The sequence below is a fragment of the Oncorhynchus keta genome, unplaced genomic scaffold (assembly GCF_023373465.1).
Source record: "Oncorhynchus keta strain PuntledgeMale-10-30-2019 unplaced genomic scaffold, Oket_V2 Un_contig_8147_pilon_pilon, whole genome shotgun sequence".
Taxonomy (NCBI): Eukaryota; Metazoa; Chordata; class Actinopteri; order Salmoniformes; family Salmonidae; genus Oncorhynchus; species Oncorhynchus keta.
The window spans coordinates 5630-22895 of NW_026289883.1; the positions used below are offsets into that span (position 1 = coordinate 5630).

The 17266-nt window shown below is 42.3% G+C and overlaps 1 pseudogene; it reads left to right on the forward strand.

Moving 5' to 3' along the window:
* Positions 1 to 288: 288 nt before the first annotated feature.
* Positions 289 to 17051, forward strand: LOC127926740 (semaphorin-4D-like; annotated as a pseudogene).
* The last annotated feature ends 215 nt before the right edge of the window (positions 17052 to 17266 follow it).

The window sequence follows — 17266 nt, forward strand, 5'->3', positions numbered from 1 at the left end:
GCCAGTGACAACATACTATTATTTTAAATCCTTTTTAAATTCAGGCAGTAACACAACAAAATGTGGAAAAAGTCAAGGGGTGTGAATACTTTCTGAAGGCTGTCATTTTACCACGGTGTTACTAGTGAATAGGTATAGGAGCGACCACATCTCACCATGGCAGTCCACATCTCACCATGGCAGTGGGAGCGACCACATCTCACCATGGCAGTGGGAGCGACCACATCTCACCATGGCAGTGGTAACACCCACTTGTGGAAAGGTGTTCTGTGACATTGTCTTTGTCTCTTGTCCAGGGGAAACGTAGGCCTGTCTGCAGTGTGTGCCTACGACATGATGTCAGTAGAAAATGTGTTCTCCAAGGGGAAATACATGCAGAAAGCCACAGTGGAACAGTCTCACACCAAGTGGGTGAGGTACAACGGGATCACCCCCACCCCTCGCCCGGGAGCTGTAAGTGTTGCTTGCTGAAATCACCTTCTAAACATGTCTACATCTTTTTTTTAAATGTTTTTGTAGTTGTGTTTAATCATACGTTTCCCCTGGATTGAATTGTCATATTTGGACTGGGTTAGAGTGTTGTATCCTTCATAGCATCATCCCTCTCACTCCTATCCATCTGTAGTGCATCAACAACCACCACCGTCTCCAGAACATCAGCAGCTCTCTCCACCTGCCGGACAAGACCCTGCAGTTTGTTAAGGACCATCCCTTACTGGAAGACCCTGTCCTTCCCATCGGCAACGGGCCCAAACTCATCACCAAGGACGTCAGCTACACCCAGATTGCTGTGGAGAGGGTGCAGGCGCTGACAACAACGTATATGACGTCATATTTACTGGGACCGGTAGGCGCCAACGGTTCTCAGGGAGCTGGCAGAGGTTCAGAGGACAGTGTTGTGTGGGAGTTTGGGTCTAGTAGTTAATTAAAACTCCATTTTAATTTGGTTAATTAAAATGTTCCTCGTTGGGTCAACTCCTTTTAATTTGGTTAATTAAAATGTTCCTCGTTGTTGTGAAAGGTGTTTGTATTTGGTGGGATTATGATCAACTCTCAGCTCCTGATTAAGACAAAAGGGACGTCTTTCGGTCCTTGATTATGGCGTTGACATTTCCCCCTCTAACCCTTTAGATAAAGGACTTCTGCATAAATCCGTGGTGTATGACGGGCTGGTCCATACAGTGGAAGAGATCCAGCTTCTCCACAAATCTGAGCCTATCAAGACCTTGCTTCTGTCATCACAAGGGGTAAGTCGAAGAGAAATATGGAAGGAGACTCTCACATCTGTGTCTCACGGAAAGTGAGTTCTCCTCTCCTGTGATAACACTAAAACGGAGGAAGATATCGAAACGTCAGTCGCCAGTTCGCATCATGTACAATGGAGCGAAAATAAATAAGTCTCTTTCAAGTTCCTTTTCAAAGTTTTTCTTGTTCAGCCATTTCCAATAAAACTAACGTTATTGAATACCCAAAGACAAGCTAAGCTTTATTTCTCAATTTGAGAAGTCTACCTACCCACTAACTTTGGCTCTCGTTTTGATTCCATGTCCGTGTAAAACTGTTCAACTCGAGAGTAGAAAGAGAAGTTACCGACCAGAGACGACAAGTCTGCGCCGATGTTAAAACCACAACTTCTCTGTGAATGAATAATCAGCATTGTTTGTTCTCTACGGGTCGGACTTACATGGCATTTAAGCATTTTTACAGACACTGTAAAAAAAAAAAGTGTTCACTTTGAAGGTGTATGTTAATCTTTAGTGTGTGTGTGTGTGTGTGTGTGTAACGTCTTGGAATTTGAGGTCACTGTAATTGGCGCGTATCAGACTCAAAAGAAACACGTGGCTTTTCTCTGCAACTTCACTACCTTCGCTATTATCAGTAGCATTCAATTCTTATTATTCAAGTTATTACCTATAAATATTAGTCTAGTATACAAATGAAGACTTGTAAAGATTGGAGAGGAATTCTGAAAGAATACAGATTTAAACTATTCACACCAAGTCCGTTTGTTTTTGCCCCACTTTTCCTAACAATTCACATAACTTCCCAACGCTGCTTTAAAAAAATATATATATATATATTTAACCTTTTTATTTAACTAAGGAAGTCAGTTAAGAACAAATTATTATTTACAATGATAAGGCATAAGGCCTCCTGCGCAGACGGGGGGCCTGAGATTTTAAATGTTTTATAAATACAATATAAATATAGGGCAAAACACACATCACAACAAGAGACACTACACTACATAAAGAGAGACCTAAGACAACAACATAGCAACACAACATGACAACGACATGGTAGCAATACAACATGGTAGCAAGCACAACATAACAGCATGGTAGCAGCACAGCATGGTAGCAGAACAGCATGGTAGCAGAACAACATGGTAGCGGAACAACATAATAACATGGTAGCAGCACAGCATAACAAGGTAGCATGGTAGCAGCACAGCATAACAACATGGTAGCAGCACAGCATAACAACATGGTAGCAGCACAGCATAACAACATGGTAGCAGCACAGCATAACAACATGGTAGCAGCACAGCATAACAACATGGTAGCAGCACAGCATAACAACATGGTAGCAGCACAGCATAACAACATGGTAGCAGCACAGCATAACAACATGGTAGCAGCACAGCATAACAACATGGTAGCAGCACAGCATAACAACATGGTAGCAGCACAGCATAACAACATGGTAGCAGCACAGCATAACAACATGGTAGCAGAACAACATAACAACATGGTAGCAGAACAACATAACAACATGGTAGCAGAACAACATGGTAGCAGCACAACATGGTAGCAGCACGGCAGCAGCACAACATAACAACATGGTAGCAGCACAACATAACAACATGGTAGCAGCACAACATAACAACATGGTAGCAGCACAGCATAACAACATGGTAGCAGCACAGCATAACAACATGGTAGCAGCACAGCATAACAACATGGTAGCAGCACAGCATAACAACATGGTAGCAGCACAGCATAACAACATGGTAGCAGAACAACATAACAACATGGTAGCAGAACAACATGGTAGCAGAACAACATGGTAGCAGAACAACATAACAACATGGTAGCAGCACAGCATAACAACATGGTAGCGGTACAAACATTATTGGGCACAGACAACAGCACAAAGGGCAAGAAGGTAGAGAACAATAAATCACACAAAGCAGCCACAACTGTCAGTAAGAGTGTCCATGATTGAGTCTTTGAATGCTGCTGCGGTCATTCTCTGTGACAATGTGTTGTTCAAAGTGTCTGGAGAGGACGCAGTGATGAGAGAAATCCTTTACTGCTGGAGAAACATTATGCTGCTGACAATATTAGGATATAGACTATGCATTCTGTAGGATGAATCATGAAAGGAGCTTGGGTACGTTTTTCATTCAGTTGCAACCCGAGGAAACGCAAAATGTCACCGGTCATCATTCCTTGCACATATGCTGACATTAAAAATCTTGCCTTCGCTTCAAATCCTTTCTGTAGGACAAAGAAAATCTACATTATAGGATGATGCTAAATCAATGTTGCCTGTCCTATAAATTAACGATGAGCATTATAATGGGGATATATAGAGACATCTGTGATAGGCTACATGAAGATAAAATTGACAACCAATAGACAATAGAAAACCGTCCAATGACCAGCCGCTGATACACATTTGAAGCCAAGGTTGGTTATGTGTTTTGATTCGATTAAAAAAATAAAATAAAAATATCTCTTGTTGGTTAAGGGCTTGTAAGTAAGAATTTCACTGTACAGTTGTATGTGACAAATACATATTTGGTTATGTTGACACTTTTCATTTGAGCTTTAACTAAATCTGTGCCAGCACTCATTGAGGGTCAACTCTGGCAAATGTTGTTGTCTCTGTCTTAGGGTTGCCAATAGCAACAGTGGTATTGTAGATTGACTTTAGCTGTCCTATTATTTTATATATATATATATGTATCTCCTTCTCCACTGGCATATCGCTTCCCTTTCTCTCTAGCTTTTGAATGAGTAGCCTGAAAAATATGAACAACTATTTCAAAGATTTTACTGAGTTACAGTTCATATAAGGAAATCAGTCAATTGAAATAAATTAATTAGGCCCTAATCTATGGATTTCACATGACTGGGAATATAGATATGTATTTCTTAGTCACAGGTACTTTTTTTTAAATGGGTAGGGTCATGGATCAGAAAACCAATCAGTATCTGGTGAGACCACCATTTGCCTCATGCAGCGTGACACATCTCCTTCACATAGAGTTGATCAGGCTGTTGATTGTGGCCTGTGGAATGTTGTTCCACTCCTCTTCAATGGCTGTGGAATGTTGTCCCACTCCTCTTCTATGGCTGTGGAATGTTGTTCCACTACTCTTCAATGGCTGGTGGTCCTGTAGCTCAGTTGGTAGAGCATGGCGTTGTAACGCCAGGGTAGTGGGTTCGATCGGGACCACCCTACGTAGAATGTATCACATGACTGTAAGTGTGGAATGCATATATATATATGTTGTCCCACTCCTCTTCAATGGCTGTGGAATGTTGTCCCACTCCTCTTCAATGGCTGTGGAATGTTGTCCCACTCCTCTTCAATGGCTGTGGAATGTTGTCCCACTCCTCTTCAATGGCTGTGGAATGTTGTCCCACTCCTCTTCAATGGCTGTGGAATGTTGTCCCACTCCTCTTCAATGGCTGTGGAATGTTGTCCCACTCCTCTTCAATGGCTGTGGAATGTTGTCCCACTCCTCTTCAATGGCTGTGGAATGTTGTCCCACTCCTCTTCAATGGCTGTGGAATGTTGTTCCACTCCTCTTCAATGGCTGTGGAATGTTGTCCCACTCCTCTTCTATGGCTGTGGAATGTTGTCCCACTCCTCTTCAATGGCTGTGGAATGTTGTTCCACTCCTCTTCAATGGCTGTGCGAAATCGCTGGATATTAGCGGGAACTGGAACACTCTGTCGATCCAGAGCATCCCAAACATTTGTATTTTCTTTATTTATATTTTTATTTAACTAGGCAAGTCGGTTAAGAACAAATTCTTATTTTCAATGACAGCCTAGGAAAAGTGGGTTAACTGCCTGTTCAGAGGCAGAACGACAGATTTGTACTTTGTCAGCTTGGGGGTTTGAACTTGCAACCTTCTGGTTACTAGTCCAACGCTCTAATCACTAGGCTACCCTGCCGCCCCATGCTCAATGGGGGACATGTCTGGTGAATATGCTGGCCATGGAAGAACTGTGACATCTCCAGCTTCCAGGAATTGTGTACAAATCCTTGTTCATTATCATGCTGAAGCATGAGGTGATGGCAGCAGATGAATGGCACGACAACGGGCCTCAGGATCTTGTCACGGTATATCTGTGCATTCAAATTGCCATCGTGTTCATTGTCCTTAGCTTATGCCTGCCCATACCATAACCCTACCGCCACCATGGGGCACTCTGTTCACAACGTTGATGTCAGCAAACTGCTCACCCACACGACACCATACACGTGGTCTGAAGTTGTGAGGCCGGTTGGCCGTACTGCCAAATTCTCTAAAACGACGTTAGAGTTGGCTTAGGGTAGAGAAATGAACATTCAGTTCTCTGGCAACTGCTCTGTTGGACATTCTACATTTTAGACTGACCTTTTATTGTCCCCAGCACAAGGTGCACCTGTGTAATGATCATGCTGTTGAATCAGCTTGTTGATATGCCACACCTGTCAGGTGAATGGATTATCTTGGTGAAGGAGAAATGCTTGCTAACAGGGATGTATAGAGTTTAAAACTAATAGGCCTAGGTCTATTCAAGGAGAGAAGCATCGATCGATCCTCTTGCTTGCTAAATGGCTATAAAATAGGCGACAGTACAACGTTGGCAATGAACTGGCATAGGGGTTTGAATGGCGAGAGTGACATGTAGCCTAGCTCTGGTGTGATGTAAATGGCATATATATATATATATATATATATGTGTTTACATTGGATAAATTGATACCTTGCTGCACTGATGCATTGCTAACATTTAAAAAAAACAGACAAATTAATTCACACAAGGTGAATTGTGCAGCCTGTCAGTGGCAGTGTCCCAGATAACAATTCAATTGGTCAACAACTTATTATCGAATGAAGAAAATTTGTTATGAAAAAATAATAAAGTTTGTGGCAGGACGATATTTTGCAACTGGTGTGAACAGATGTGCTCATATAGATTTATTTTTTTCTTACTAATTATTTGATTTGAAAATAACAGACTTGGTGAGAAAGGGCCTTTACTGAAATGTGTCATTTAAAAACCATGACTGGAGCGTTTGATTTGTATTAGAGAGTGAGTCCAGACAGGCTACATTAGGAAACTTTATGAATGGACATAAGCCTATAGAGAGAATCAGCGAACAGACACACACACACAGACACACACAGACACACACAGACACACACAGAGACACACGTAAAAGCACCCATCAATCAAAGAAACCAGCGTATGTCAGACTCAAGCAAATATACATTTTTTTTCATGAAAACGTTTTTTTAAATCTAGGCCTACTTTAAGCTTTCTGAAAGTAGTATATAAAATAATGAATTGACAAGGAAATGATGAAGGTGAGAGAGACCGCTATGCAATAGTATGAAGTTGAAATTTAACAATATTAAAATGGAAACCAATAAACGCAACATGTTCATAGCTTATTTATCAGCGTTGATTAGTCTATAAATGAAAGATTCCCTGTCGAATTATTACATGCCAGGTTGGAGATGATCGACACATTGGCGCATTATAGGCCTCAGAGCCAGAACAACCATGTTGACTGCTGTTGAATAACGAATAGTCACGCTATTAAAAGAAGACCGATTTTTAAAAAAAAAATTTTTTATTTTATTATTTTTTTATTTATTTACTAGCAAGCAATGAAAACGTGCCTTGTATAAAAGGAAGTACACGTATATAAATATACTGAAGTGCCATAGCCTATAGGCCAGCGCTTAGACAGCCCCACTCAACTAGCGGATTAGCTGCTGGACCGTAAAACAACAATTGGAAAGAAGATCTCGACGGACTAAGTTATAATCATTAGTAAACACTCCCGCTATTAGGTGAAGTTTATCACCATGAAAATGCAGTTAATTATTAAATAAGTACCCCAAAATGAATGTAGGCCTATTTTAAATGTATTTGATAGTTATGCTGTTTTACATGGTATTCAGCTACCATCACAGACCTTTGTGTGTGTGTGTGGCTGTGTTGACAGACGAGGTCCCTGTACGCTGGCTCGGACTCGGGCGTGGTGCAGTCTCCTACTGCGTTCTGTGACAAGTACCCATCCTGTTCAGACTGTATCTTGACCCGGGACCCTTACTGTGCCTGGGACCCAGACTCTTCCACCTGTGTCAACATCTTCCACACCCAGGGCCTCACACACCGGTAACACTCCTTTTATAATGGCATTAGGATTATCAGCACAATGCAAAACCTATGTGTTTTTACTGCCCGGTAACCCAGTCCATCCTGTTTCTCCAACTACAAGCCTGAAAGTGTCGACCCTGATGTATGTCTACCTAATGTCAGTTCTGTTTTGTTTTTCAGGAACTTGATCCAGAGCCTTAACGGTGATGCAGACAAGTGTCCCTCAGGTCTGTAACCTCTGCATTTTAACGTGACCCAAGTCTCTCTGCATACTGACCAGCTATTGGCAGAGAGACGGGCTGCAGTGCTAGAAGTAAACAAATACACTCATTTAGGAAAGTCTTTTATATCGCTTTAGTTCGAGTTTAATTGCTATATAAGCATCTTACTTAACAGAGTTTTCACATTAAACACAGCAAGGAAGTTCAGGACAGATCTATTAACACCAGCCATCTCTTCGGAGAGTAAACCCCTCTCCTCTCCTCACAGTGCCAGGGCTCTCCGTGGAGAACTACCAGCGGGTGACAGTTAAACCAGGGAGCTCGGCTGAGCTGCCATGCCTGGTTCAGTCCAACCTGGCCGTGGTGGTCTGGAAGCAGAACAGCAGCACCATGACCGAGGCCTCCAAGTTCCACCTGATGGGTGAGACTGGTCTGCTCATTTACAGCGTGGCCCCAGAGGACCACGGCCTGTACGAGTGCTGGTCACTGGAGTGGGCCCCTGTTGCAGGGAAGAACTTCAGCCGCCTCCTGGCTGGGTATGTCCTAGACCTGGATGTCCCCAGGAGGCCTTCACCACGAGGCCACCCCCCTCAGACCGCCAGCACCCTCAGCTCCGCTCACCCCCACCACCAGTCCACCGCTGCCACTGAAGGTAATAACGGTAACACCGTGAGACCCTCCCACTAACTTCAGCCCCTCCCAGCTCCACCGCCCCTCACCTCACCACCACCCACTCACAGCGTCTCGTCATCACTAACCACGCCCCCAGCAGCAGCAACACCGCCAGGCTCCAGCCCAAGCTCCTTCCCCCCAGCTCCAGCGCCCTCCCGCTCCCAGAGACCCGGGACCCTGCGACAGAGTACCTCCAACACGACAACAGCAGTACTTTCCTCTTCCTCTTCCTCCTGTTCTTCCTCCTCTTCCTGGCTGCCCTGGTCTACAACTGTTACATGCAGTACCTACCGGGGCCGTGTCTTCGTCTTCGTGCGGCTCTGCTGGGAAGCCAGAAGAAGCCCCAACCTGAGTATTTAGCCTGCGAGGCCGGCCTAATGGAGCCCGTCACAGTAGACAAGCTGGACGTAAAGGATCAGATCCGCCTGACTCAGAACGGGGTACAGCTCCGAGCCCTGAGGGACACCGGCTATGAGACCGAGCCAGAGTGTAGCAACGGCAAGGTCCCCTCTCGCAGCTACGGGGGAGAAGACAGTCCTTCTAAAGAGAAGCCCTTTGACGTGGACTGTGACTCTCAGCCTATTGAATATGCAGACGCAGATCAAGAAGCATCACCGTACTAAAAGATGCACATCTCAGCTTCTCTTTTTACTAGTGCAAGAAATATTAAGGCTTGTTATTTATAGGGTCTTCTCCCTCGCTGGCTCTCTCCACATAGTGGGCCTATACATACAAACCTGTGTGTTGTACATAAGCTCAGTGCCCACTCTCTTTCAAAAGGACAGACTGAGGCAGATTACTTCAGTTATTAGGAGGTCAAGTCACACATCCCGCTTGCCTTCAGAGATTCTCTTACTCACTCTGGCTACCCCAAGACCAATCAAATGTAGGGCCTACTAACTAAATATTAAAATCATAGCCTAATCTCTGTGCAAACCTGTAACCATCTCGCTCTGCATTTTTCCAGCAAGAAACGCTGATTTTTATTCCAAATTGAAACATTATTTACCAAATTGGTAAGTTAACTTGTTTTCCAAATTGAGCCTTTTTAGTTATTTTTTTGTACAATGCTGGGAGCTTCTTCTAAGGCTGTTAAAACATAACATGGGAACTTCTTCTTCTAAGGCTGTTAAAACATAACATGGGAACTTCTTCTTCTAAGGCTGTTAAAACATAACATGGGAACTTCTTCTTCTAAGGTTGTTAAAACATAACTTGGGAACTTCTTCTTCTAAGGTTGTTAAAACATAACATGGGAACTTCTTCTTCTAAGGCTGTTAAAACATAACATGGGAACTTCTTCTTCTAAGGTTGTTAAAACATAACTTGGGAACTTCTTCTTCTAAGGTTGTTAAAACATAACTTGGGAACTTCTTCTTCTAAGGCTGTTAAAACATAACTTGGGAACTTCTTCTTCTAAGGTTGTTAAAACATAACTTGGGAACTTCTTCTAAGGTTGTTAAAACATAACATGGGAACTTCTTCTAAGGTTGTTAAAACATAACATTGTTTGTTGTAGGCTGTTTAACATGAATATTCAGTGTTAAAAATAAGGCTATTTAAGGTTGTTAAAACATAACTTGGGAACTTCTTCAGGTTGTTAAAACATAACTTGTTAGGATTTTTCTGATATTCAGTGAATAAGGCTAGAACCATCTTCATCTCAGAACCTCTAGGATGATCTCCTCTAGAACCATCTTCTCTAGGATGATCTCCTCTAGAACCTATAGTACCATCTGGAACGATCTCTAGAACCTATAGTACCATCTCCTCTAGAACCTCTAGGATCTCCTCTCGGACAATCTCCTCTAGAACCTCTAGGACGATCTGTAAATTCTCAGGGACGGTTTGTTAGTTCGCTCTATGCCTTGTTCTCTGGTGGTGGTTAGAAAAAGCTATGTCGATAAACAGACAACCACTGGTGGCCAGTGACTGACTGACGGAAAAGATGTGGTATGACTGATATGAGATCTATAGATATTTATACAACGGGTGGGTCTAATCCTGGACGCTGATTGATTAAAACTGCATTCCAACCGGGTCTATTCCACAAGTTACCACCGGCTAAAGCTATAACGTTGAATTGCCTATTTACTCTGTTCAATCCACTGTTTCATCAGCCCAGCCACTATAAAGAGCATCTCGACATAATCTACCATTTCTTTAAGACTAGCAATTGGTTTTCAGTAGTCTGTCTCTGACATTTGCAGCACTGTTTCAGTATTGAAATTCGATCTTCAGCTGTCCCATAGGAATGAATGTGTCGGGATGAGACAGGCAGGCAGCTTTTCTCAGCCAGTCAAAATCATGAATCAGCGTCATTTTTATGGATTGTATACAAAGAAAATGTAAATAGAAAACAAAACTAAATGAAGTGCAGCTAATTTGCAGTCTTTCCAACATCAGTTTGAAGTGATTGTGTAAGCTGTGTTGTTGACTAGGCTCCTCGGTGTCCTGACGAGAGAGCACATTTCTATGCCAGGTGAAATCGGATGTATACAAATAAATGTCACTAGAAAACGGTTTAAGCAAATGCAGCTACTTTGTTGTTATTCTGGCTGCACTCTTTGACGTGACTAAGTTAGCCAGCCAGCTAGCAAGCAAAGGCTAAAAAACGTTGCCAGCCAATAGAACATTTAGAACGAACGACTGGGTCGCGTCTCTGGCAACCGAACCAATGGAACAAACGACCAGCCGGCTTGGATAGCAACCCTAGATTTGTGTCGGGACTATATTTTGTGGAAGGATGAAATGGTATGAATAAATTCATCAAAATAATGTTTTTAATTAAAATATGTCAATCGTTATTTGAATGTGTTGGTAACCCGTTGTATAAAAGTGATAATGCCCTCAATCCGGGGTTCGGAGGATATATTGGCACAGTTTTCGACTTCGTCTCGGGCCTAACAACACCCGTGCCAATATATCCTCCGAACACCAGTTTGAGGGCATTATCACTTACATCTAGTCTCATTCCTTTACATGTTTGACAAGGACGATTTTAAAGATTAAGCCTATGAGGCATCATCAGCTGTTTTTATGAAAGGAGGACTTGGTTTTGGAAAAAATCCCGTTTTATGAAAAGAGGACTTGGTTTTGGTAATCATCAGCTGTTATGAAAAGAGGACTTGGTTTTGGTAAAAATCCCGTTTTATGAAAAGAGGACTTGGTTTTGGTAATCACCTGTCATGAAAAGAGGACTTGGTTTTGGTAATCACCTGTCATGAAAGGAGGACGTGGTTTTGGTAATCACCTGTCATGAAAGGAGGACGTAGTTTTGGTAATCCTGTTTTAATACGGCGACAGAAGAAAACAAAATGCTGAAATGAGTGAACGTGACTCACTAGATGACGACGACGGGAAATGCTGGACACTCAAACCACTGCTGTCTGAAGAGCACAGACTTCTCCAGAGCTACACGGCTCTATTCTAACTCTGTCTCTCGTCATCTCCTGTGAATCCACAATTCCAATGGTACGAAGACACGTGAACTATGGGGTCATAGTTACTAGACATGAGCTTCCTCCATATTAACCTGTGTTGGTTAGTTTTCCCCACTGGTCATGTCAGTATGTACAGTTTGAGTCCAGATTAAGCTTCTCTAATGTTGAAGCTTTGTAAAATGAAAAGGTGAAATATTATAAAGCATTTCTGTTTTCTTTGTCCTTAGAACATTGGCACTGGAAGTAATCAATGTTTTTTTTATTGAATGAAGCTTTAAGTTTTACTCTTTTAAAGATTATTATTTAGTAATAACTGTCCGACTTGTATGTTCTCATTTTATTTTAGTGTAGTAACGTTGTTTTTGAATTTCTATGGATGTATTGGTTCACAAAGCCTCTTTAATAGTTAGACCTATAGCCTCCCCTCCTGTGTCTGTCTGTTTCACACATTTCTCTTACTGCCTGGCTGTTGTCCTTAGAGAACTCTCCTTTCTCTCCTTCGGCTCTCCCCACCTCCTCCCTCTCTCCCTCACCTCTCCCCACCTCCTCCCTCTCTCCCTCACAGCCGTCTCCTCTGCTGTTCCTCCTCTCTCTCCTGTTGACACTTCCTCATCCCTGTCCACCTCGGGAAGTAGTCCCTCTCTCCCTCCTTCCTCCACCTCCTCTGAGGGGTTAGGGGTGTGCCTGCTGCCCCCATCCCTTCAAGACCAGGCTTGGGGGGTTCAGGCTCAGGAGGCCTTCCTGCTCTTCTGTCTGGCCTTGGGTGAGTGGTGCCTGTTGTGACCTATGTGTTTCTCTCTCTCTCTCACTCCACACCTTGCATGTGGCCTTCTCCCTTCAGATACACATCAACCAACCCCCTACATACCTACCTTTCTACCCTAACCTGGGATGTGTTCACATCCTCAAAACAAGTGTGTTCCTTGAGCCATGCGTTATTCTGACCCCTTTTAAATGTTATAGGTGACGGTACAATAATGTGATGAAAAGTTAGATGTTTTTGTGTTACGGTACAGTAGATCAGCTCACTGAAATATGTATTTGATTGAGCAAGTTGTCTCAAAGATTTTAGTTCCTTTTTTATTTTATATATAAACTTGCACCATTTTGTATATTTGTGTTATTGGGAAATCTGACAGATATTTAATTTGAAATGAGGCGAGAGAGGTCTTTATAAGAACAAAAGACTGTTTTTGGTACTTTTTAAGCTCTGTGTCAATTACTGAGTTTCAATACTATCTAGAACTAGAACTTGTGCCTGTACAGTGTATATATTTGTGTATATATGGAATATACTTTTTGAAGATGTTTGTATATCCATAGGCATTCTGGGGCTACTGTTCGTATGGGGGGTTTTAATACATCCTAATTTCAAATGTTTTGAACGTTTTAGCCTACTGGTTTAACTGTCATAATGCTAACATGTGCAAACGAAGCCAACTAGGTTACTTTTATACACACGGACAGGAAATGTAGGAAGACGAGCTTCTGATTTATTAAAAGTTTTAGTCTTTATGACCTTTTTTGAAAGATTAAACTTGCAAACATTGAAAAATGAATTGACTGAATGTGATCTTTTGAAAAGGAATGAAAAGGCCATCGGAGAACATTGCACAAGTCATTCACCTCACCACAAATTAAGTTTCCCCTCAATCACCATTGAATGTTTTTAAAATATGCTGACGCACAACAGGAGTACATCTATTTGGACTCAAATCTGCACACTTGATCCTAGGCAGTATTTAGAATGAAGTGGTTCATGCTAATATATGCTACCATATTAGAATCTGAAAACTGTGCAAATTATGTGCAGAATGATAAGTCCTTTCTGTGCTGAGGATCTGTTAGAATCAGATCTGTCAGGTATTTCTATGATCGCGAAACCAAGGAGTTTGTTTGGTGTGAGCGCTTAGAATTGACGTTCCTCGACAGCAATTTTAATGTGCCAAAGCACACACCTGGTTTACGGAAATCAAACCTTCAGTAAAGCAGAATTTAATTGATCTGCTTCCTCTGTTTGGGCTGAAACACTGTGAATCAGAATAGTATGTCAGTACTATAGCGTTGCTCTTTATGAAGTGGCTAAGCAGCTTAGCTGGAGAAACAGGGCCAGTTTCCTGGACAGAGATGAAGCCCTGGACTAAAAAGCATGTTCACAATAGACTCTCCATCCCAAAGTCCATATGAAGTCCCATTATGTCCCTCAGGTCCCAGTGATCTCCACATTCACTGGCAGGTGAACGGGGCCCACCTGGAGACTCCCATCACAGAGTACCGCCACCCCTTGGTCCGGGGGGACCCCCATGGAGAGGTGCTGGTGAGCAGCTGGGTGAGAGAGAGGTCCCTGGTCAAGGACTCCAGCTACCAATGTATCGCTGCGTCCAGCGCAGGAAATGACACATCTAAAGTGGACCTCAACATCCTCAGTAGAGGTAGTGATCATAGATGGCCGGGATAGCTACACCTTTTATATTGCTCCCCTCTCTCCATGAAGCTCCTGCCTGCATGTTGAACGAATCCTATGAATGAGTCCTTGTCAAATGATGCAGTAGGTTCTAGAAAATCAATGTCAACGCAAATGTTATTAACAAGGACAGGAGTGTAATCATTAGCTAAACGTTGCATTTTGCAACAAAACAAATTGAGTTTCTAATGGAAAAATTCAGGTAGGTCCCTCCCCCGTTTTTGTTACATGCGCTTCAGTTTAAGAAATGTTTTGCAACAGAATCTGCGTAATGAATACGCCCCCAGGCAAACTCTTACATTACCAGGGTTGCGTTCATTAGGGCACACAACAGAAAATGGTTTGCAAGTCCAGGTGTTAATTATTTAACTTTTTCAGTACGTTTTCTTCCGTTTGGTGCCTAATGAGCATGATGACCCAGTTCTCTTGATTCAACTGATATTACAGTAGTCAATTGTCAAATACAGTACGTTTTCAACTGATATTACAGTATTGACTGCTGTAATATCAGTTGAATCAAGAGAACTGGGGTCATCATGCTCATTAGGCACCAAACTGAAGAAAACGTACTGAAACGGTAACAGTGTCAAATACAGTAACTTTTGTTTCTGATGAACAGATGAAGACAGTATTCCATCCAGAGATATGAGCCAATGGAGGAGTGCCCTCTCAGAACACGACAAACTGCTAAAGAGGTGGAAAAGAGCATGGGTAGGTTTATATTCACTAAGCACCAAATCATTGGGGAAGTAGTGAACTTAGATTGGGGTGTGTTTTGTGTGTGTCAAACTGCAGTGCAATTTTAAAATGAGGAGCTTTGAGTAACTTTTTGAATAATGTTAAATAGATTTGATGAAAGTTTCATAATGCTGCCTGAGTGTGCATGGAAGATTCCCTAACGCACATGAGATAGAAGCCACTCTGAACTCACGCATGCTTTTTCACTTTGCGTACCAAAATGTTGATGGCTCTGCGTGTCTGTTTAGGGCCAGGCCCGAGGGGGAGTGGTTTGATGTGCTCTCCTTATCTAATATCTTAGAGCACTGCAGAGGTGATGAATTCCAGTGAATCAAGAAGTGAATGCCCCATACTTCTACACGGTTCAAAAATAGTTAACTATTTAAAACTGCACAAAAATGTGGTTGTTTCCTGGTTCAACCTTGTACGTGTCTCGGGCAAGGATCATCAACTAGATTCAGCTGCGGGGCATGTGGGTCAGGGCAGGTGTGATATCGTTCATGTTTGTGTAATGTTGTTTGTATGTGTATGTTTTGAATTGTTTGCAAAAAAATAAAATCTTACAAAAAAATACAATTTCAAACCTACATTTGTATACGATCACTTTGAAAACACCAGCAAATTGATTGCACCAGCTCCAAGTGATTTTAATTTTGTAAATCTGTTGCAAGGTATTCCCACTCGTACGTGATCGTATACAAACGTAGGTTTGAAATTATGGTATTTTTGTTGTAAGATTTCTACTACAGTAGACAAAGAAGGAGTTGGGGAACCTTGGTCTAAGGGTTGTGTTCAAAACAATGATTACATTACTACCTGGCTAGGGTTTACTGACCGGGAGTAACATCTAAGTCACAAACAGCACTTCAAAATGTTTTAGTTTCATAATAACTTACCTAAACGTGGGATCCCTTTTCCTCCACCTGTTGTAGCTTCCTAGGGGCAGAAGGTAATGTGTAAGGTATTACTGATCTGCATTCTCTACAGTATGTATCTCTCCTCCTATAGGAAAGCTGTGAGGGTCAAGGTGCTCTCTGAGGTCACCTGAGCTCCACTGTTATTGGCTCCTAAGACAGGCTTCAGCCCAGGTGACCCTACCCGACCTTGGTCCAAAAATGCCAAGTCATGACGAGACATGGTACTATTCTCGCCGTTCGACGCCTGACGCAAGGCTTCAACCTCCGGCTTCGGTTCTGCAGTGTTCACCTGTTGTGGTGCATCAAAGATATTCTATAATGTTACAGGCCCTTCATACAGGCTTTAGCATAGGCCTTAGTCTCCCCCTTACTGACTGACTGGGGACTGGGCAGATCAGTTGACTTTGCTCTTGGGAGGGTCTACTCTGCATTCTCAGTGAAAGCAGAAGATTCTCTGTGACTGAGTGGTGGCATGCAGTGTCAGATATCTCCACAGTGTCTGATATCGCCAGTGTCTGATATCTCCACAGTGTCTGATATCGCCAGTGTCTATCTCCACAGTGTCTGATATCGCCAGTGTCTGATATCGCCAGTGTCTGATATCGCCACAGTGTCTGATATCGCCACAGTGTCTGATATCGCCACAGTGTCTGATCTTCCCTCAGTGATCGACAGTCTACCTTTGAAGTTTGCACTTTCTTTCTCTACTGTCGGAGCAGTGTCCATCTGTCTTTCACAGTGGGCAGCTGTTACAGATGAGAATGAGATAGGTTTTGTTTTTAGATAAGTTTTAAAGTATGGGAATATAAGGTTTGTTTTGTTTTGATGATTATTTTACCGGTATGTCTAGACTAGAATATATCCACATTGATTTCTCAATCAAAATTAGAGTTGATCTCTTTGTTTTGCCAGAGTAACTACAGATTAGTAAATTGTGTCAGTACAAAGATGTACAGACACAAATGTAGCCTCAACTCCACTCTCCACTCCATAGTGCCTTTCAATAGGTTCAGATTGCTGAATAAATGCAGTTGTAGCCTGTTAATGATTCAGATTCCTGTATTTTTGCCGACACATGTATTCTCTGTCATTATGTGGTCAGTTAAACTCTTGTCACTGAAATGTTTAATTCCATGTGTTAATCATATGACAATGTGTGAGAAGAGAATTTTATTAAAGGGAACTTGACAGTGGAACTTGATGTTGCCTTATTGTCTATCATACGGTGTTCTTCATTGGCCACATTTGAGGACAGTGAAGAACAGTTCAGACATTTGATATTTCAGTGGTTTGAATGCAGTTCAGATATGTCTGTGGTTCATATCAGTGTCAGGTCTTTGTGACATTTAGGCTATAAAGGAGAGAGTCACAGTGAAACTTCACAACAGCTGCACTCAGACATCCATTTCGA